At 39.0% G+C, this 23,815-nt stretch overlaps 1 non-coding gene across 1 annotated transcript; it reads right to left on the bottom strand.

Moving 5' to 3' along the window:
* Nucleotides 1-13,670: 13,670 nt before the first annotated feature.
* LOC148553614 (small nucleolar RNA R71) lies at nucleotides 13,671-13,778 on the bottom strand. The gene has a single exon (XR_015893862.1). It is a non-coding gene; the product is annotated as a small nucleolar RNA R71 (small nucleolar RNA).
* Between the last annotated feature and the right edge of the window lie 10,037 nt (nucleotides 13,779-23,815).

Raw genomic sequence — 23,815 nt, 5'->3', positions numbered from 1 at the left:
ACACAAAAATACATCACAAGTAGTTGACAACATTCGGTGAATCAGCCTTTATTAGCATATAGACTGTTAGTTAGAACACCCCTAGATATAGCTAAATAATATCTATATACATATATATACATACAACATCCCAGGTCCTGACCTGTTCAAGAGGTCCCTAAGCTGGCACTTAGGCTAGCCTAGACTCTATACTCACCTAGTCCCTCTAAACTACTAAAGCGAGGAAAAGTACGTTCTAAGTCTTCAAAACTCAAGTCAGGTGGATCGTCATCAAAAGGTAGAACATCATCTGCTACTCCTCTGCACGATCAGACATTGCCATAGGACGTTTCTCTGGTACCTCATGAAGTAGCCACACACAACAGGAGTCTCGTACACATGATTTAGGTTAAAGTTCATGTACAAAGGGGTGTAGACATTGGCTGGTCTCATGGTATATACATAAACAGAGAACGATATTCACCATATACTAAGAAGACTACCTAGAGCGGAATCCTTTTTGTAAAGGCCGTCAGCGAACTACAGAAAGGAACTCTTGCTTCCATCTGAAGGGGAAGGGAGAGAGAAGGGATAAGAACTGGGGAGTTCTTAGTAGGGTCGGGGTTATTAGTTACGTTCATTAATTTCGTGTTGTTTAGCAAATAAATAGCAGAATACCGAGAAGTAGTAGACAGAAGAAACAGATAAATAGAGAAAATAGAAAGCAAAACACAAACAAAAGAATACAAGAAAACAAAACACAGACACAGAGAATAGAATGAAAACAAAGAAAGCATACATTCAAACAACAATCATAACAGAGGAAATGTGCAACCAAGTATGATGCATGTCTGTCCTATGCAGGCCATGAGCTCACGTGTCGGTTTACACCCTGCAGCCCGACATTACCTAGGAACTAGTCCTAGATATGGCTTATTTTCTGTAGGTGAACTTCGGCCTACAGAAATAGCACTCCTGTAAGTGAACTTTGGCTTATAGGAATAGTCTAAACACAACACAACAACTTTCTGTAGGTGAACTTCGGCCTACAGAAATAACACCTCTGTAAGTGAACTTCGGCTTACAGAAATGGTGCCCCTGTAAGTGAACTTCGGCTTACAGGAATAATATAAACACAACAGAGCAACTTTCTGTAGGTGAACTTCGACCTACAGAAATAACACCTCTGTAAGTGAACTTCGGCTTACAGAAATAGCGCCCCTGTAAGTGAACTTCGGCTTACAGGTATCACAACTCTCTGTAGGTGAACTTCGGCCTACAGGAGCAACACCCTGAGATACACAATTGATATTCACTGCAGGTGAACTTCGGCCTACAGGAATAACAACTCACTGTAGGTGAACTTGGGCCTACAGGACCTCTAGGGCCAATGGAAAAGCAGCAGAGGAACATCCAACAGAACATCATGCTACAAGGCTTAACTCTTTATTCTTATACTCTTCTCTTTATATCTCTTTACTCTGTTCTGGTTTCTCTTTTCTCTGTATCTCTTTACTCTGTTTTAATTACTCTGTTATCTGTATTCCTTTTCTCTTCTCTAATTACTCTTTTCATCTGTATCTATATTATTCTTTTTCTCTTTATCTCTTTAATTTACTCTGGTTACTCTATTTTCTGTGTTTCTCTACTCTGCCCTGATTTCGTATGTATTTAAAGCTTATGTAAATTTCGGTATGAATAGTTAGTCTGTCCCAAGTATAGGTTCATTAAATCTATACTGAAACAGTTTAACTTTTTATATTATACCTAACCCTAGTCGCAACTCAAGGACTAACTATGTTGTCCTAGTTCGTTCGCTATTCTCTGTTTGTTTTTCTGTCATTAAAACTTTACAGACTTTTTCTTCGATTTTTATCTTTCTTCAACTCTTTATCTTTCTTTTATCTTTGCCTCACTAATATGTTCTTACAACTCCCTAAGTGTTTTATGAAGGTAATTATGAGATTCTGCGCTTAAAGTTGTCTTTCTAAAGCTTTTACAGAAAACTGCATTTTCCGCATTATTTTATTATTTTATTAAAATATTATTTTTAATTAAATATTATTATTTAATATTTTATTATTATCTATTATTTTATTAATATATTTTCGAAAATTACCCCACTTTAACTTTTAACCTTTAACATTCACTTTTTACCACCCGTAACTTTTAATATTTCTACTTTAACCACCCTAACTTTCAGAAATTACAAAATAACCCCTCAAACACCAAAATATTTACTTCCTTGCCCTTTTCAAGATCTAAAAGGTGTTCTTCATTGTTCTTCACCACACTCAAAGTGTTCTTCATGTTCTTCATAAATTCTTCAGATTCTTTCTCTGTTTTTACCCGTTTTTCAGTCTTTTCAGCAACCGATTTTTACCAAAATTCAAAATAAATTAGCAGCCACTAAAACCCCATCTTTTCTACATGATTTCAACACAAATTGAACCTCAATTTAAGCTTAGGGTTTCGTTTTTCCAGCTGCCCCAAGAACATGAACTTTAAAGCTTGAATTTCATCAAATTTCATCAAAATTTTACCAAATTTTCACCAAGAATCAATCATATAAGCAACCAATTTTTAGCACAGCCAATTTATACAACATTCACACAACTCAAACACAAATAATCAAGATTAATTTCGTGACACCCTATCTGATTTTGCTGCTCCAAATTCAGTTAGACTTTCAGGTGGTCCTGTAGCACCTTTTCCTCCCAAATCACATCAAAAACAACTTTAAATCCAAAAATTCTCAACTGACCAAATCTTACTCAGTATGTTAGGAAGAGATATATCACCTTAGACTTGCTGGAAATTCACATTTCTTGGCCCTCAAGTCAAGTTAAGCATGATTCCTAAGGAAGAACATCAAGAAAACACATGTTTTGCATGGTTTTCCTTGAAAACCGAATTGAAATGGGAGGGAGACAGCCATCTCACCTTATTTCCAGTCTTGATAAGTCACATGGTTATGTAGAGGAAGAAGAGAGGATCATTTTGGTGAAATCGGAGTTTTGATTTGAGTTTTAGTTTAGAAGAAATCAAGCTTTGAAGATTAAGTGTTCATGAAAGTTTCTCTCTTTTCTCTCTTGTTATTTTCGGCCAAAATGATGAAATGAGACAGCCTTGGAGGTCTTGGGGGTGTAAGGTGAGTTGTGATTGGTTGGCTTGGAGGTGGATTAAAATAATATTAAAATATCTCTGGTGTACAACTACTAAAACTAGGTGTACTGGAACACTCGTAAAAACATCTCTAAAAATTATTTTCTGAGCTACTAGCATAAATGACACTAGTAACATATTTATTATGAGAATAGAACATGTATAATGAGGCCTTAGCATTGCTAAATTCATCAGAGAGTGCTGGTGCTAAGCTGCACCAGTAAACCATAAACCCGGTTAAACCGATTTTCTGTTTTTAACTAAAACAGACCAGGTAACCTTATATTATCATTCAAGAATTTTATAATACTAATATAATGATAATATTATACTATTATCTCTCTCCTCTCATGAATCGAGTCCGGTTCGTCAAACAGAGACTATTTACGAAAATCAGAATCAAAACTGCCAACCGATACGGTTCAAAAACTAGGTTCTTCGTGATTGCGTTATCGAGCTTGCCTCGGAAAAGGTTCTAGTTTAAGGATGACATAATAATAATGAGGATTGATGTAACAACCCTGATTTTCGAGTACGCGAGATCTTTTCTGAAGGCATTGATTTCTCCGAAAGATCAGTAAAGGGAACACCTCTGTTATATCATCAAGCATCTCAATCCTCATTATCATTATGTCATCCTTAAGCTAGAACCTTTTCCGAGGCAAGCTCGATAACGCGGTCACGAAGAACCTAGTTTTTGAATCGTATCGGTTGGCAGTTTTGATTCTGATTTTCGTAAATAGTCTCTGTTTGACGAACCGGACTTGATTCATGAGAGGAGAGAGATAATAGTATAATATTATCATTATATTAGTATTAGAAAATGTTTGAATGATATTATAAGGTTACCTGGTCTGTTTTAGTTAAAAACAGAAAATCGGTTTAACCGGGTTTACGGTTTACTGGTGCAGCTTAGCACCAGCACTCTCTGATGACTTTAGCAATGCTAAGGCCTCATCATACATGTTTTATTCTCATAATAAATATGTTACTAGTGTCATTTATGCTAGTAGCTCAGAAAATAATTTTTAGAGGTGTTTTTACGAGTGTTCCGATACATCTAGTTTTAGTAGTTATACACCTGAGATATTTTAATATTATTTTAATCCACCTCCAAGCCAACCAATCACAACTCACCTTACACCCCCAAGACACTCCAAGGCTGGTCATTTACTCCCTTTGGCCGAAATTGAAAGGAGAGAAAAGAGAGAAAACTTCATGAACACTTAATCTTCAAAGCTTGATTTCTTCTGAACTAAAACTCAAATCAAAACTCCGATTTCACCAAAATGATCCTCTCTTCTTCCACTACATAACTATGTAACTTATCAAGGCTGGAAATAAGGTTAGATGGCTGTCCCTTTCCCATTTAAATTCGGTTTTCAAGGAAAACCATGCAAAACATGTGTTTTCTTGATGTTCTTCCTTAGGAATCATGCTTAACTTGACTTGAGGGCCAAGAAACATTAATTTTCAGCAAGTCTAAGGTGAGATATCTCTTCCTAACATACTGAGTGAGATTTGGTCAGTTGAGAGTTTTTGGATTTAAAGTTGTTCTTGGTGTGATTTAGGAGGAAAAAGTGCTTAAGGACCACCTGAAAGTCTAACCGAATTTGGAGCAGCAAATCAAGGTAGGGTGTGACGAATTTAATCTTTATTGATTGTGTTTGAGATGTGTGATTATGATATGGTTTGGTTATGCTTGAAATTGATTGCTTATATGAGTTATTCTTGATGAAAGTTTGTTGAAATTTTGATGAAATTTGATGATATTCAAGCTATGAATGTTGTTCTTGAGGGCTGCTGGAAAAACGAACCCTAGGCCTTAAATTGGGGTTCAATTTGTGTTAAAATCATGTAGAAAAGATGGGGTTTTAGTGGCTGGGAATTTATTATGAATTATAGTAAAAATCGGTTGCTGAAAAGACTGAAAAACGGGTAAAAACAGAGAAAGAATCTGAGGAATATACGAAGAACACGAAAAACACTTTGAGTGTGGTGAAGAACATTGAAGAACACCTTTTAGATCTTAGAAAGGGCAAGGAAGTAAATATTTTGGTGTTTGAGGGGTTATTTGGTAATTTCTGAAAGTTAGGGTGGTAAACGTAGAAATATTAAAAGTTACGGGTGGTAAAAAGTGAATTTTAAAGGTTAAAGGTAAAGTTAAGGTAATTTTCAAAAATATATTAATAAAATAATAAATAATAATAAAATATTAAATAATAATATTTAATTAAAAATAATATTTTAATAAAAATAATAAAATAATGCGGAAAAGGCAATTTTCTGTAAAAGCTTTAGAAAGACAACTTTAAGCACAGAATCTCATAATTACCTTCATAAAACACTTAGGGAGTGGTAAAAACATATTAGTGAGGCAAAGATAAATAAAAGATAAAAAGTTGAAGAAAAGATAAAAAAATCGAAGAAAAAGTCTGTAAAGTTTTAATGACAGAAAAACAGACAGAGACTAGTAAACGAACTAGGGCAACTTAGTTAGTACTTGAGTCGCGACTAGGGTTAGGTATTATATGAAAAGTTAAACTGTTTCAGTATAGACTTAATGAACCTATACTTGGGACAGACTAACTATTCATACCGAAATTTACATAAGCTTTAAATACATACGTTAAACAGAGAAATCAGAGCAGAGTAAAGAAAACACAGAGAACAGAGTAACCAGAGAAAAGTAAAGAGATACAAAGAAAAGAGTAATCAAAGCAGAGTAAAAAGACAAAGTGAAAAGAGTAATATGATAAAGAGAAATGGTTTGAGCCAAGATATTGTAAAAGTAAAAGCTGTAAAGTTTGTAAAGTATGATTGAACAGAGAAAGAAAGAAGTACTGCATAAGAATGTGAAAGTAATGATGAACAATGAGAATGATATTGAATGATGATAATGAGAAAAGAGTAATATAACAAAGAGAATAGAGGAGAAGAGTATAAAGATAAAGAGTTAAGCCTTGTGGCATGATATTCTATTATATGTTCATCTGATGCTTTTCTATTGGCCCTAGAGGTCCTGTAGGCCCAAGTTCAGCTACAGTAAGTTGTTATTCCTATAGGCCGAAGTTCACTTGCAGTGAATATCAATTGTGTATCTCAGGGTGTTGCTCCTGTAGGCCGAAGTTCACCTACAGAGAGTTGTGATACTTGTAAGCCGAAGTTCACTTACAGGGGCGCTATTTCTGTAAGCCGAAGTTCACTTACAGAGGTGCTATTTCTGTAGGCCGAAATTCACCTACAGAAAGTTGTTGTGATTAAACCATTTCTGTAAGCCGAAGTTCACTTACAGAGGTGTTATTTCTATAGGCCGAAGTTCACCTATAGAAAGTTGTTGTGTTGTGTTTAGACTATTCCTGTAAGCCGAAGTTCACTTACGGGAGTGCTATTTCTGTAGGCCGAAGTTCACCTACAGAAAATAAGCCATATCTAGGACTAGTTCCTAGGTAATGTCGGGCTGCAGGGTGTAAACCGACACGTGAGCTCATGGCCTGCATAGGACAGACATGCATCATACTTGGTTGCGCATTTTCTCTGTTATGATTGTTGTTTGAATATATGCTTTCTTTGTTTTCATTCTATTCTCTGTGTCTGTGTTTTGTTTTCTTGTATTCTTTTGTTTGTGTTTTGCTTTCTATTTTCTCTATTTATCTGTTTCTTCTGTCTACTGCTTCTCGATATTCTGCTATTTATCTGCTAAACAACACGGAATTAATGAACTTAACTAATAACCCCGACCCTACTAAGAACTCCCCAGTTCTTACCCCTTCTCTCTCCCTTCCCCCTTCAGATGGAAGTAAGAGTACCTTACCATAGTTCACTGATGACCGTTCGCAAGAAGAGGATTCTGCTCTAGATAGTCTTCTGAGTCTAGGGTGAATATCGTTCTCTGATTATATGTAAATACTGTGAGACCAGCCAACGTCTGCACCCCTTCGTATGCGCACTTTAACCTAAATCCTGTGTACGAGATTTCTATTTTGTGGATACTTCATGAGGTACCAGAAAGACGTCCTGTGGAAAAGTCTGATCGTGCAGAGGAGTAGCAGATGATGTTCTATCTTTTGATGACGTTCCACCTGACTTGAGTTGTGAAGACTTAGAACGTACTTTCCCTCGCTTTAGTAGTTTAGAGGGACTAGGTGAGTATAGAGTCTAGGCTAGCCTAGGCGCCAGCTTAGGGACTTCTTGAACAGGTCAGGACCTGGGATGTTGTATGTTTATATATGTATATAGATATTATTTAGCTATATCTAGGGGTGTTCTAACTAAAAGGCTATACTCTAATAAAGGCTGGTTCACGGAATGATATCAACTGCTTGTGATATATTTATGTATGGTTGTTTATAACTGTTTTATCTGTTATCAGTTGTGAATTGCTTATGAATGATTTCGTCTATTAATCCAAATGTTTTCAAAAAAAAAAAGTACCTCGCAAATTAACTACGTTTTTAACAACGAATCAGGCTCATATGATAAATAATAGATAATAATTAGGAAGACAAGTTGGTAGCGCTCAGTTTCTAGTATGATCATGACGTACCAGAAATTAGGTCGTTACAATTGAGATGCTTGATAATACATCAGAGGTGTTCCCTTTACTGATCTTCCAGAGGATTTCATGCCTTCGGAAAAGATCTCGCATACTTGGAAAAACGGGGTTGTTACAGTTTGTTTTCCCATTTGGCAAGCATCACAAGTGATGTCTTTGTCAAACTTTATCAAAAGAAGACCTCTTACTAATTCTTTCTTTACAAGTTTGTTTATTTGAAACATACTTGCATGGCCCAATCTCTTGTGCCATAACCACTTTTCAGATTCTTTAGAGTGAAGACAAGCTACATTTTGATTCTTTAGTTCATCAAGAGTAAGTCCATACATATTATTAAAACGCTTGGCAACAAACATCACTTTATTTGTCTTTTCATTAACAACACAGCATTCAAATTTTTTGAAAGTCACTAGATATCCTAAATCACACAGCTGACTTATACTCAAAAGATTGTGCTTCAAACCACATACCAAAAGTACATTATCGATGAAAGTAGATTGCTCATTACCTACTTTTCCAATAGCAATAATTTTACCTTTACTATCATCTCCAAAGGTCACAAAACCTCCATCATACTTATTTAGTTTGATGAAGTAGGTTGACCTTCCAGTCATGTGCCTTGAACATCCACTATCCATGTACCACATGTCCTTTTTGTTCTTGGATGCTAGGCAAATCTGCATGAAGAGTTTCAAGAAGCTTTAGGTATCCAAATTAATTTGGATCCTTTGAAGTTAATCCATCTTGGTTGCCCAAGTGCATTGAAATCACAAACAACATTGTGAACTTTGTTTCCTACAACCCTTTTTTTAATGAAACATTGTGCATATGAGTGACCAAATTTCTTGCAATTGACACAATAATTTTCTGATGTGTGTCACTAAAATTGAGGTGAGTTATATTGCTTGAAATGATTAAAGTGTTGAAATTTTCTAGTTTTTGGAGGAGATGCATTTCTTTTGACAAACTGATTTTTATTAAAGTTATTCCTCTTTGCAAAAGCATTTTCACCAGAATTTCTTTGAACATTTTTACCTTTCGAATATGAGATTTTGTTGTAAAATGGTAGTTTCTTGAAAACACCCTCATTTTTCGAAATGTAACCCAAACCTGGCCGGTTTGAACTCGGATTAGTTATTGGTGAAGGCTCAGTTTCACTTGTGTATACTTCATCAAATTTTTCTTCAAAAGTTGAAACATATCCAATACTCGATTTGTTTGGTATGGATTTGGTATTTGATGAAGAAGCCACAAATTTTATAGAGGAAGTGTTGGAAATTGCATATTCCTTGGCTATGTAGCCTAAACCAGATTTTTCAAATAATGGTCTTTGACTTGCAAGTAATTTGTCCAAGTTACTAGAACCTTGAGCAAATTTTGCTAAGTCACCATTCAGCCTTTTAATCATATCATTTAATCTTTTATTTTCAGCAATTAACTCATGAGAAGGATCCACAATGTGCTTTCCTTTTAATTTTTCAAGTTCAGATTTTAGAAATCTATTTTCTTCAATGATGTCCAAAGCACATTCAGTTTCCTTCACTTTTTCTTTTAAAAAATCATTTTCAGCTCTTAACATATCTCTTTCAGATCTGTATTCATTGTACTTGTCAAGCAGTTTTGAGGTGTTTAAAGTGAGATCATCAATAATAGCATGTAAGTCCTCAATGGTCAAATCATAGTAATTTACCTCATCAAGATTGTTGTTTCTAGCCATGAAGCAGTCTTTGTCATCTCCTTCAGATTCTTCTTCTTCATTTGATTCGTTCTCAAGATCCTCCCAAGCTGCCATGGGTACTCTCTTCCTTTCCTTCTTTCCTTTGTCCTCCTTTTTGAGCTTTAGACAGTTTAGCTTGAAGTGTCCAGCCTCCTTGCAGTGATGGCACGTCACTTTGCTCAAGTCGATCTTGTGCTCCTTTGAACTTGAACCCTTGTATTTGCCCTTGTTCTTCATCATCCTTCTAAATCTCCTAGCAAAAAAAAAAAAGCTCGTCATCTGAAATACCATCACTAGACTCACTCTCTTTTGGTTCTATTTGTGACTTGAGGGCTATTCCCTTTTTCTTTGAGTCTGTGTTTGTGTGTGTGGCTTCATATGCAAGGAGTTTTCCTCTCAGCTCATCATAAGTTATGGGACTTATGTTGTTACTCTCGGTTAGGACAGTGGCAGTGTTTTCCCATTCTTTTGTGAGGCTTCTAAGGAGTTTTTCACCAAGGTTTGTTCTGCATAGTTTGTACCCATAGCATCAAGGTTGTTGATTATGATTGAGAATCTCTCAAACGCTTCATCAATGCTTTCTCCATCCTTCATGCTAAACATCTCGTACTCTTTTCGCAGCATATCAATCCTCATTTCTTTGACTTGTTTAGTTCCTTCGTGTGTAACCTAGAGTTTTTTCCAGATTTCTTTGGCTCTCTTGCATCTAGACACCTTCCGGTACTCTTCGAAGCTGATAGCACAGTGAAGAAGGTTGATTGCTTTAGCATTCAGCTCTATTTTCTTCTTATCATCTTCATTTCATTCAGCTTTTTTTGGAGTCACCACTCCATCAGCACTTGTTTTTGTTGGGATCTTGGGACCACTCACAACAATCTTCCATATGTTGTAGTCAATGGATTGGATGAAAATCCTTATCCTTTCTTTCCAGTAGGAGTAGTTCTTCCCGTTGAAGAAAGGTTGCCGGTTGTTTGACTGGCCTTCAGTGAGGGTGTAGGCAACTGTGGTTGTGCCCAAGTTATTCGCCATTGGATCTTTGCTCCAAGCGGTTAAGCTTGATTCTTGAGACCTTAGCTCTTGATACCAATTGAAGGTTGTAGTAAGCTTAGAGAAGGGGGGTTGAATCTATGCCTTCCTTTTAGTTGCTATTTTTACTCTTTTTAAACAAACTTTCAATTCTGAATCTATTTGTACTCAGCAGCAGAAATTTATGAGACAATTTATTTTTGTCTAATGAATATCAGAAAATAGAACACAGTAGAGAGGAGAAAAGCTAACACCAGCATGTATCCTGGTTCAGTTGCCTTGTGCTATACAACTTACATCCAGTCTCCTCCACAACAGTGGAAGAATTTTCACTATAGTTAACAGTATTATATACACCAATTTCACAGGATTGACCTAATCCTTTCACACTCAAGTTCTATCCTAACTTGACATTGGCTATGCTAATACCTAACTATTCACTCTTAGTGCTAACCCAACTAAGAAAGGGATACCTTACAAGTACAAGATACAAGAAACTTAACCAACCTAAAGAAATCAGAAAATAACTCTAGGCTTTTCTCTCAAGTGTTTCTCTCAGCCTTTTTCCACTCATGGCTTTTTCTTAAACTTTCTCACAATGCCTTTTCTCACAAGAAATTACAGAAAGATAAATATTGAAAAGTACATTACAATCAGTAAAACATAAAGGAGATTGACTTCATCAACAACCTCTTTGCTATGTGCAAAACCAGATTTGCAAACCTCAGCTTGAGTTCTTCAGTATTGGCCGAATACTTCTTTGAAAGAGAGCATTATCCAAGTAGAGGAACTTCTTTTTAGAACACTACTCTCAAACACTAGTTTTTTCTCCTCTGTTCTGAATGAACAGAAAAACTTCTTTTATCTCCTTGCATGTTGCTGGGTCCTTCTACCAAGGTCAACACCTTGAGCCTTGAGCTTCACCAACCAACAGATTCACTTTTTCTCTTTAATCCCCAGAGTAGAAACTCTCCTTCTGACTTCCTCATCTTGACTGAGAGCCATACAATAGCAACCACAAAAATCTTTCAATGGTCAACTTAATCTGAGCCATTGAGAAGCTACTTGGTTGATAAACCACTATTTTATGGTTTATAATGTGTTTAATTGTGTGGTTTTATCATGATCTTTATCCACTTATTCATATGATTAGCATGCATTTATATTTCCTTCCTAAAATTATCACATGATTAAAAACTTGCTTCCTAAGAGACTTTTAATTATGTATTTTAATTCTCCTTTATTCCATTCGATGCCGTGATCTGTGTGTTAAATGTTTCAGGCTTTATAGGGCATGAATGAGTTGGAGATTGGAAAGGAATCTTGCAAAAATGGAAGGAACACAAGAAGTTGAGGAGATGACCAGCGAGAAGTGACGCGGCCGCATGGCTCATGCGACCGCGCGAAAGAGAGGAAATCGTAGTGACGCGGCCGCATGGCTCACGCGACCGTGCAGATTGGAATAGCACAAGTGACGCAGAGGCATGGACGACGCGCCCGCGTGGCAAAGCAAAACGCCGAATGACGTGTCCGCATGAATGACGCGATCGCGTGACGTGCGTGATCTGCATAATCTGTAGAATTTGCTGGGGGCGATTTTGGGCCCTGTTTTGACCCAGTTTTTGGCCCAGAAAAGCCAACTAGAGCCAGAGAACATGCAGAAACCAACAACAACATTCATTCTACACAATTTTAGTTTTTAGATCTAGTTTTACTCCTCCTCTAGGTTTTCTCTCTACACATTCATAGTTCTTAGGATTTTTATTTCTATTACTCTTTGCATTGGGATATTGAGAAGAGTTATTACCTCATCAAGACTTCGTCATTCTAGTTCGTTTTCTTTACTTGGCTTCACTCTTCCATGTCCTTTAATTTACTCAATTTCACTATTGGATTATTTTAGAATTTATTGATACAAGAATTACTTTTGTTTTTAATTGATTCCTTTGAGTTTTATTTATCATGTCTTTCTTTAATTCCCTTTCCTATGTTATGAGTTCTACATTCACAATGAGCGAGTAGTTCCCTAACTTGATGGGGAGTTGATTGAAAGGAACCCTTGAGTTGGGATGCTTAAAGGAAAATTGTAATTGGGTTTATTGTTGGAATGCTCTCTAGTCACTGACACTAATCCTTTTCAATTGAGCGGATTGGAACTTGTGAATAGAAATAGCATTCCAACTTTTTGACTTTCCCTTACCTAGTAAGGGGTAACTAAACAGAACAACCTTCAATTATCAATTAATCTTGAGAGTACTTCAACAAGAATAGGGCTTCCAACTAATCTACTCCCAGTCAAGGCTTTTATTTAAATTATTTAATTTCTCTAATTTAATTTCCTGTTTATTCAACTCAAACCCTTTTTGAAAACATCTGATTAATAAAATAGCACACCTTTCTGTAACTCGTTGGGAGACGACCTGGGATTCATACTCCCAGTATTTTAATTTTAATTTTTGTGACACCCTTCTAAATTGATAAGCAGATTTCTGGTTGGTTGAGAACTATACTTGCAACGCATATCTTATAACAATTCTTGACTCGCCAATTTCCGCCACGTCAATTTTTGGCGCCATTGCCGGGGAGTTGGAATAGAGTGCTAAGTTATTGATTAGAATTTATTTATTTGCATTTTATTTTATCTTTATACTATGAGCTACTTGTTTCTTTCATTAGATGACGCGTTCACTTCCTGATCCAAGCTTACCAGTATTCGATCCTGAGATTGAAAAAACTATTTCACGAATAAGGCAAGCTCGGCGTCAGTTAGTCCTCTCTGAGGGCGGATCTAAAACGTCATTTGAGGAAAAAACCAGCCCTCGTTCTACTGATTTGGTTGATTCACGTGAAGGTGACATGGCAGCACCTAGGAGAGTTACTATCCAAGAGGCTGGAGCCCCTGATTTTACAATGCAACCGTTTCAAGTGTATCACCTAGCGATGGCTACAGACTTTAAAATAAAGACTGCACTGCTCAATTTGATGCCCAAGTTTCATGGCTTACCTGCTCAAGAGCCTATCAAGCACCTAAGAGATTTTCAAGCAGCCTGTTCTACTGTCAGGCGTGACGGTGCAGATGAAATTTCAATTCTGTTGAAAGCTTTCCCGTTTTCTCTTGAGGGAAAGGCGAGAGAGTGGTACTACACTCAACTCGCAGCAACTGTATCCAACTGGGATACACTTAGAAGAGAATTCTTGGAAAAGTTCTTTCCAGCTGAAGTTACTGATAAACTGAGGAAAGATATTTCCATGATTGTTCAGGATGAGTCGGAGACTCTCTATGAATACTGGGAGCGCTTCAATAATCTTCTAGAAGCATGCCCCCACCATATGATTGACAAGATAGTGTTACTCAGTTACGTCACATAGGGCATGAGACCCCAAGATAAGACCACATTGGAAAGTGCTAGCAATGGGTTTATGAAAAAGTACAAGACCACTGATGAGGCATGGCAATTGATCAGCGACCTAGTTGAATCTACTAGGAATCATAGGCAGAAACAAGGCCGTTCAAAAGCCGTTGCAGAAGTATCTTCTAGCAGAGAGACTGCTGCTCTAACTCAGAGTATCTGTGAAATGACCAACTTGCTGAAGCAGATGCAATTGAATCAACAACAAGTTCAGCAAGCTCAACCACAACAAAGCCAACAGTTAGTCCCACAGAGAGTTTGCGAAATTTGTGCTGATTATAGCCATTATACTGATGAATGCCCGCAGCTCCAGCAGGAAGACAACACCGTGGCAGCCACTCATAACTTTTATAACCGCCCCAACTAAGGGTACAATAAGGTGGCAATTACAGCCATGGATGGCAGGACAATTCTAACCAGAATTGGAGGGACAACAACAACAGAGGAGGCAGAGACAATCAGGGAAATCAGAGGTAGAACAATAACAACAACAGGCAGTAGAACCAGAACCAGCCTTACAGAGCACCTCACCTGAGGCAACCCCAAGGACCACAGAATACCCAACAGCAGACCTCTCAAATTACATATCCTTCTTCATCTTCTAATGACGACTTACTACAATCTATTGATCGGAGACAACAGACCATGGAAAATAACCTTTATGCTACACTAAATGGTCTGAACTCTACTTTGCAAGCTCTTGTCTCACATATTGGATCAATGAATAACTCCAATAACCAGCCTTTGAGCTCCAGTGGAATTCCCTCTCAACCATTACCCAATCCAAAGGGTGGCATTAATGCAATCACCCTAAGGTCCGGAACCACACTGCAGGAGAGGAATCAGGAGGAGCCAAGCCCACCAGAACACGCCTCAGCTGAAGAGGTAGTGGAAATAGAAGATGTTAAAGAGGAAGAGGACATACAGGACATAGATGAAAAAGAAGAAGTTCAACCACAGGAGGAAGCACCATAGGGCGCAGACACTGCAGAAGACACCACTCCCATTCCATTTTCACAACTTGCAAGGAAGTCCAGGAAGCAGCTGGAACCTGATCCCAAAATGGTAGAGATATTCAAAAAGGTTGAGGTAACTGTTCCTCTTTTTGATGTTATTCAACAGGTACCTAAATATGCAAAGTTTCTAAAAGATTTATGTATACATAAAGACAAAATTAATGAATTAGAAACTATTCCTTTAGGTAGTTCCATATCTGCTTTAATGGGAGGTTTACCTGAAAAGTGTAGTGACCTAGGTCCATGCATGGTTAATTGTACTATTGGTGGTGTAGTATTTTCTAACTGCATGTGTGATTTAGGAGCATGTGTGAGTATAATGCCTTTGTCTATATATGATATTTTGAGGTTTCCTCCCTTAAAAAGGTCGGCAGCTCGTTTTGTGTTAGCAGATAAAAGCATTATTATAGTGGCTGGAGTTGCTGAAGATGTATTAGTGGGCATTAAGGGGCTCACATTTCCCATTAATTTTTATATCCTGGAGATGCCCCAAATGACTCAGAAAAGCCCTCATCAAACCTACTCGGAAGACCATTCCTGAAGACCTCGAAGTTCAAATTAGATGCTTTCTCAGGAACATACTCTTTTGAAATAGATGGCCGAGTAGTAATCTTCAATCTGAATGGAGTTATGAAGCATCCTCCGGAGGATCATTCTATCCTCCAGTGTGACATCATAGATGAAACCGTGGCTGAAGTTCACCAGGAGAAATTCGAAGAGAAGTACATAGGACAAGGTCCAAGTGTGGGGACATTCTCAGAGGATAATGACAGTTCTTTACCATTGTTACCAGCCCCAGACAACCCAGAGCCTAACCATGATCCGAAGTTAGAATTAAAACCCCTTCCTCCACACCTCAAATATGCTTACCTTGAAGACGAGCAGAAGTTTCCAGTTATCATTGTAAGGGAACTCACTTCTCAACAGGAAGAGCAGTTACTTAGTGTATTGAGGAAGTACAAGAAGGCAATTGGTTGGAGTTTGGCAGACATAGTAGGCAACAACCCTCAAGTCTGTGAGCATAGGATATTTTTAGAAGAGGGAGCAAGACCTGTCCGTCAACCCCAGAGAAGACTGAACCCCACTATCTTAGAGGTTGTCAAGAAGGAAGTGACCAGACTACTGGAGACAGATATCATCTACCCCATTTCAGACAGTGAATGGGTAAGCCCAGTACAAGTGGTGCCCAAGAAGTCTGGAATCACTACAGTAAAGAATGAGCATGGAGACCTCATTGCAACCAGAGTTCAGAATGCCTGGAGGGTCTGTATTGACTACAGACGCCTCAACCAGGCCACTCGTAAGGATTACTATCCTCTTCCATTCATTAATCAAATGCTGGATCGCCTGTCAGGTAAATCACATTATTGTTTTCTAGATGGTTACACAAGTTATTTCCAGATTCATATAGCTCCTGAGGATCAGGAAAAGACCACTTTTACATGTCCTTTTGGGATTTATGCTTACAAGAGAATGCCCTTTGGCTTGTGCAATGCACCAGCTACCTTCCAAAGGTGCATGATGAGTCTTTTCTCTAATCTTATTGAGGATTGTATGGAAGTTTTTATGGATAATTTTAGTATATATGGCAATTCCTTTAACCTTTGCTTAGATGGATTATCTAGAGTATTAGATAGATGTGTCAGTACAAACCTTGTATTAATTTTTGAAAAATGTCACTTTATGGTAAAACAAGGTATCGTACTAGGACATGTTGTGTCTAATACTGGCATTTCTGTAGATCCAGCAAAGGTGGATGTTATTTCTAGTTTACCTTACCCCTCCTCTATGAGGGAAGTCTGTTCGTTCCTTGGCCATGCAGGTTTTTACAGGAGATTCATTAAGGACTTCAGTAAGGTAGCACTTCCCTTATCCAGACTACTGCAGAAGGATATTGAGTTCAAGTTCAGTGAGGATTGCAAACAAGCGTTTGATAAGCTGAAGACCGCCCTGACTTAAGCTCCAATTATGAGAGGACCAGACTGGAGCCAGCCATTTGAAATAATGTGCGACGCCTCCAACCATGCAGTAGGAGCAGCACTGGCTCAGCGTGAAGGTAAGGACCCCTTTGTTATTGCTTATGCGTCTAAAACTTTAGATGCCGCTTAGTCCAATTACACTACTACTGAGAAAGAGCTTCTTGCTATTGTTTTTGCTCTGGATAAATTCCGAGCCTATTTACTTGGTACGAAGGTAGTAGTGTACTCAGACCACGCAGCTCTAAAGTATCTATTAGCTAAAAAGGAATCCAAACCAAGGCTCATACGTTGGATACTGCTATTACAAGAATTTGATTTAGAAATTAAGGATAGGAGTGGTAACCAGAATTTAGTGGCAGACCATTTGAGTCGCCTTGAGCACATTACAGATGACCCCACTCCTATGGCTGATAATTTCCCATTTGATAACTTGCAAGCAGTATCTGAGGTAGTATCTTGGTATGCACCTGTAGCTAATTATCTAGTTAGCCGCACCTTTCCTCCAAACTTTTCTAAGCATCAAAGAGACAAGCTGAAAAGTGAGTCTAAATATTATATATGGGATGACCCATATTTATGGAGATGTGGCGCTGACCAGGTAATTAGGCGGTGTGTGCCTCAATCAGAATTCCAGTCCATCTTAGAGGCCTGTCACTCATCTGAGAGTGGAGGACATTTTGGCCCTCAAAGAACAGCTAGAAAAATCTTAGACTGTGGATTCTGGTGGCCTACACTTTTTAGAGACGCTGCTGAATTTTGTAGATCTTGTTTTCCATGCCAAAAATTTGGTAATATATCCAAGAGGGATGAGATGCCTCAACAAATTATGCTTTTCTGTGAAATTTTTTATGTTTGGGACATTGACTTCATGGGTCCATTTCCAAATTCTAATGGTTATTTTTATATATTGTTAGCTGTGGATTACATTTCCAAATGGGTGGAAGCAATTCCTACCCGCACTGATGATGCTAACACTGTTGTTTCCTTTGTGAGAAATCACATTATTTGTCGCTTTGGATCACCACGAGCAATCGTGAGCGATCAAGGCACCCATTTTTGTAACAAGAGACTAACAGGATTAATGAAGAAGCATGGGATAATTTATAAGGTTGCAACAGCCTACTATCCTCAGACTAATGGGCAAGTCGAGGTGTCAAACAGAGAGATAAAGCGTATCTTGCAGAAGATAGTCAAACCTCATAGAAGAGACTGGAGCACCAGGCTACAAGATGCACTCTGGGCATACAGAACAGCATACAAAACACCCATTGGGATGAGCCCTTTTCGCTTGGTTTATGGAAAAGCTTGTCATCTTCCTGTTGAAGTAGAGCACAAAGCCTTTTGGACAGTGAAGGAATGCAACATGGGAATTGAGAAAGCCAGAGTTGAAAGGAAATTACAACTGCAAGAATTGGAAAGCCTTTGCCTAGAAGCTTATGAGAACTCAAGGCTTTACAAGGAGAGATGAAGGCTGTACATGATCAGCACATCAAGAGAAAAGAGTTCCAACCTGGGGACTTAGTCCTCCTTTACAAATCTCGACTGAGGCTCATGCCAGGCAAGTTGAGATCAAGATGGGAAGGTCCATACAGAGTAGAGAAGGCCAAACCATACGAAGTCTATCACCTAAGCCACCCTTCAAGCTCTGAACTTATGAAACTTAATGGACATCGTTTAAAGCTGTACCATGGCGAGAAACTGAAGAAAAACAAGGAGCTCGAGATCTTCCTCTTGGAAGATCCCTATATAGCCGAAGCCTGAGCTAGTGGAGCGTCCAACTTACGGACGTTAAAGCAAAGTGCTAGGTGGGAGACAACCCACCATGGTATGATCGCTCTTTTCTTTATTCTTAGTTTTCCCTATTCAATAACTCTTCTCTTTATTAGTACATTTCGCGTATCTGTATTTACATACTTTTATTTTAAAAAAAAATTTCACGCGACGCGACCGCCTCATTGACGCGCCTGCGTCGCAGGAGAGGGGAGAAAATAATAAAAACGAACAGAGAGTCACGCAAGAGCGTGGCTGGAGGCGTGCCAGTGGCACAAATCGCCCCACGCGACCGCGTCACCGACGCGTCCGCGTCAAATGGGATCATTGGCCTCCCACGCGACCGCATCACTCACGCGGCCGCGTGCCCTGGAATTCGACGTGAAAAGGGCGCACGACCGAAAGTTGTGCTAGAGTGGTGCTGGATTGGTGCTGAACGCACAATTCTTCCCACGCGGCCGCGTGACCGACGCGACCGCGCCATATCCTTCTAATGGCCACTCACGCGATCGCATGCCCCACGCAATCGTGTCACCCAAAAATTTGACAAAATAAGATTTTTTGAATAGAGAGTTGTGCGAGCGCGAGGCTGCCCTCGCGCCAGTAGCATATAACGGGTCACGCGACCTAGTAACCGACGCGACCGCGTGCCCCACGTGGCCGCGTCGCTTGCGCCGCACAGCTTCCCTAATTTGGCAATTATCTTGTCTTTCTTTTCCCCAAATCCTATTTTCTCTTCCCCCCCCTTATTTCTTCTTTCTCCCGTCTTCCTTCTTTCTCACTTTCTACACACACTCTCTCTCACTCCCATTACCAAGGTTTTTCCTTTCTTCTTTCCCCCCTTACTTTTCTATTATTCTTCTTATTTTATTACGTTACCTTCTTTTCTTTTTTTTTAACTTTCATTATCCATATTTTCTTTTTCTTTCTTTTTCCTTTTTACTTGGTGTTAGAAATTTATTTGAGTCATTATTTCTCATTATATACTTGTGGATTGTTGTAAAATTGTTTGGCAATTATATACTTTTTTTAAAGGGGTTGCTTGCATGTTCACTTTAATACTTTCTATACCCTCTTTACCATGCATGCTATGTGTTTGTGAAAAAGCCACTATGGCTTTATGCATTTTTCTACATTATTCTATTCTACTATTAAATGCTTGTTTTTCACAAAACCCCTTTCATATTTTATTCGTTGAATATCATTGTCAATACAAACGTGATGGTTTGTTACGAGTGATGCTTGATCTATGCTACTCATGCCTTTGCCAGCATGCCAATAAACATCTTGCATCTAATTACCCAAACATGCACTTGCTATATTCCTTTGATAAACTTTTCACATGTAGTCATGACCATGTGTTCGCTTCATTCATCTTTAATGTGCATTGATTGCCACCCATACCATCATATTCCTTGCTTTACTCCTTGACATTTTGACATACTTCCTCTTTTCTCCCTTTCAGGATGGCCACAAAGAAAGGAAAAGAGAAAGCTACTCCCAAACTACCAGCAAGAAGAGGAATAAAAAGAGCATTAGTGGCAGAGCCCTCTTCAACTGCGGTTAAACCCTCAACAAAAAGAACTAAGAGGATTATAAAGGTTGATGATAAAGACAAAGCCTTCCCAGCATAGGACACTGCACGATTTTCCAATCGCTACTGTGAGCAGATGTTCCCCATCCTGGCAGAAAGGAATTACAACAACGAATACCTTCTTCTCCTCCCAAACCATATTGCTACCTTTGTTGAGCCGCAAATTGCACAAAGACAATGGGGTTTCCTATAGAGACAGCCAAGGCAGGTCAATCTTTCTTGGGTAGTCGAGTTCTACTCCAACTTATACCTGCCGACCCTGCAGTCTGTCTTTGTCCGTCAGAAGCAAGTCCCCATTACAGAAGAGACCATTCAAAGAGCTCTAGGTCTTCCCCCTATTCCAGAAGGATTGGACGCCTTTCAAGAAGCCGCACTCAAGCGCCAGATGTACCAATTTGACTGGGACGTCGTTCTCAGAGTTATCGCACTACCTGGCAGCCATTGGATCTACGGATACCATCGTACCCCGCCCTAAGGGAATATCGGCTTCAGCACTTACCTTGGAGGCTCGCGTATGGGCACAAATCATGTCCCATTACGTCTTTCCGAGCACTCACGAGTCCTCCTTCACTGCGGACATGGCCGTCCTACTATGGTGCGTCCTTACAAACCAACCTCTGAATCTACTGAGACACATCCGGAATGCCATGGGACACGTACAAATTGCAGGCAACTTACCTTTTCCCGCCTTGGTCTCAGATCTTGTCTCGGCAGCCGGAGTCTCCTACAGAGCTGGGGACACCAAAGCCATGCTTCCACGGGATGATCAGTATGTCCCTAACGGGAAATACATCAGACCTCCACCAGCTGCCACAAGCCATCCTACTGAACCGGTTGAAGATATTCCTTCTTCAACACCACAAGCACCTACAACAGACCAACTGCTCCATCAGATACTCGAAAGGTTGGATCGGCAGGAACACAAACCTAAGATGAGAGAGCGCCATAACAAGCGTTGATTCACATACCTCAAGGAGCTGATTATGGGAAAATTCAAGGACTCAGACACCCCAGACTCCACTTCATTTACCAGCACAGGAAGCCATGATGGCCCCGACTATGGAGATACTGCTACCAGCCCACCTTTGTTTCTGACAGATGGCACCGAGGACGGTGTAAAGCCTTAAGTGTGGGGAGGTCAGTCAGTACCTGACTTCCGGAGGTAATTTCCCTTCCCTAAACACCATTAGGATAATTAGATAGTTTTTCTTTTATAGAATAGGATAAATTGCATAGTAATAGATTAGTTGCATGCATGTTCTACTTGATTGAAAAGACAATAAGTTTCTTCTAAGACTCTATTTTCGGAAGAGCAGTTAAGACCAAGAAATTGAATCCAAGGTATATAGGACCGTTTGAGATTCTAAGGCGATTCAGGCCAGTGGCGTATCAAGTTGCTTTACCACCTCATCTGTCTAACTTGCATGACGTATTCCACGTGTCACAACTATACAAGTACACGTCGGATGCGGCTCATGTATTGGAGCCCGACTCGGTTGAGTTGAAGGAGAACTTAACTTTCCAAGTAACGCCAGTGAGGATCGATGACCCTAGCATTTAGAAGCTACGAGGAAAGGACGTCGCGTTGGTTAAAGTTGCTTGGAAGCGAGCAGGAGTTGAGGAGCATACGTCGAAATTGAAGTCTAAGATGCGAAAGGATTATCCCAAGCTTTTCTCAGGTAATTCAAATTTTGAGGGCGAAATTTCTTATTTGGTGGGGAGAATGTAAGAACTACAACTAATCAACTGGTTAATTAAGTGATTAATTGCCCAAAGTAGATTCCAAAAAATTAGAGTGAGAATTTAAGGATTTAAAGGTGAATTTTGGACTCAGTGGGTTGAGTCAGAAAATGTGCTTTCTGTGAAAAATCGTGAAAAACTGCGAACCGGCAATTGAACCAGTTGAACCGGTTCAAGTCTGCCCGGTACTACACAAGAAAAAGTGAAAACAATTAAAAACCTTAGAAAAATATTAGAAGTCGAAAATCGGGCATTAATTTTAAAGGTTTGGCCCGAAGTTGGGCCAAACAGGCTAAAAACACTAACGGGTTAGACTGAGCCCAAAGCCCAACATATATAAGGGTTCATTAATAAACCCTCACCTCACAAACACACACACTTCAGATTTGAGAGAGGGAAGGAGAGGAAGAAGAGAACACTATTCACACCTCTCTTTTCTTCGCGATATCTCGAGCTACGGTGCTCCGATTTGCGTGCTGTCAGCGCCTACGCGTTCTTTGTGAAGAGCTCTAAGAAACCCATGTAAGTAACTGGTAAGGAAAGTTCGAAATCTTCCCAGTTCCTCTCCTCTAAATTTTGGGTTTCTAGGGTTTTGGATTAAGTGAGTTTTTGTGATTTTGGATGTTTAGGTTTGCTCTAATCCTTGCTTAGCATTGGATTTGTGCTATCAAATCTGTTGGACAAGGTAAGAGACATTAAACCCTTGTGATTTTATGTTTATGTTGAACCCTAGGTTGATTTGTGGTGATTTATATGTATATAGCTTGATTATTGTGAGTTTGTGAGCTATTGTAACATATTGGTGCTTGTTGAAATGGAATCAAAGCTTGGTTTGGAGTTGAGAGCTTGTTTGTGCTCATCTTGGGTCTTGGTGCATATAGGAAATCGGTCAAGGTATGGTTTCGGTTTCCTCTATGTAGTATATAATATTCATGGACACTTAGGCTAGTGACCCATAGGATAGGTTTGGAAATTTTATGTTGTTGATGATTGTTTGTGTTGATAAAGTATAACAATTTGATGTTGTTGTTGTGGTTAAATGATGAAGTTGAGATATGATAGATGTGGACGAATGAGTAGTGTTAAATATTAATGTGAATCATTGTTGAGTTGATGATGAGAATTGATAATGATATAATGAGGGTTGGTGGATATGTTGTATATGTAATAATTGAGGTTGTGGATAATAAAATGTGAAAGAAATGTGGTATGATGGATGTAATATGATATAAAAGGTATATTTTGATCAGAAATAGAGATTGGAATGGTTTAGTATGGTTTTGGGTTGTGTTTTACAAACATTTATGGAAATTGTGAAGTTTGGTAAAATTGGATTTTTGGTGAACTTTGTCTTATCATAACTTTTGCCTCGGTTTTCAAAATTGGTTGAAATTGGCTTAGAATTAAAATTTATTGTAAACACTTTGAAACGATATAATGTTTGAAAGATTTGGAATTTTGTAGAGGAAGTTATGATCATTCAAAATTGGAGTTAAAAATCTGAAATTTTGCAAAGTTGCAGAATTTCATGATTCCTGATATGTGCGAGCGCACACCCTTGTGCGGACACACACCCTACGAAAATTTTGATCTGTGCGGACGCACACACCTGTTCGCACGCACAGGCAGGGAAATGCGTTCTGTTTGCAGCGCTAGCACAGCTTGTACGCGTACATATCTAAGGATGAATTACAACCTGTGCGTCCACATAGGCACCTGTGCGCACGCACACGTTAGGAAGGGGAGTCTGTTGGGGGCACTAGCACACCCTGTGCGAGTGAACAGACCTTATGGATTTCATTATCTATAAGTATGCACACACTCCTGTGCGCACGCACACTTTTAAACTCTCTTGGGCGTGCGC

This window comes from Arachis ipaensis, chromosome B7, assembly GCF_059453495.1.
Source record: "Arachis ipaensis isolate K30076 ecotype BB chromosome B7, ASM5945349v1, whole genome shotgun sequence".
Taxonomy (NCBI): Eukaryota; Viridiplantae; Streptophyta; class Magnoliopsida; order Fabales; family Fabaceae; genus Arachis; species Arachis ipaensis.
This window is presented reverse-complemented; position numbering and strand designations above follow the sequence as displayed.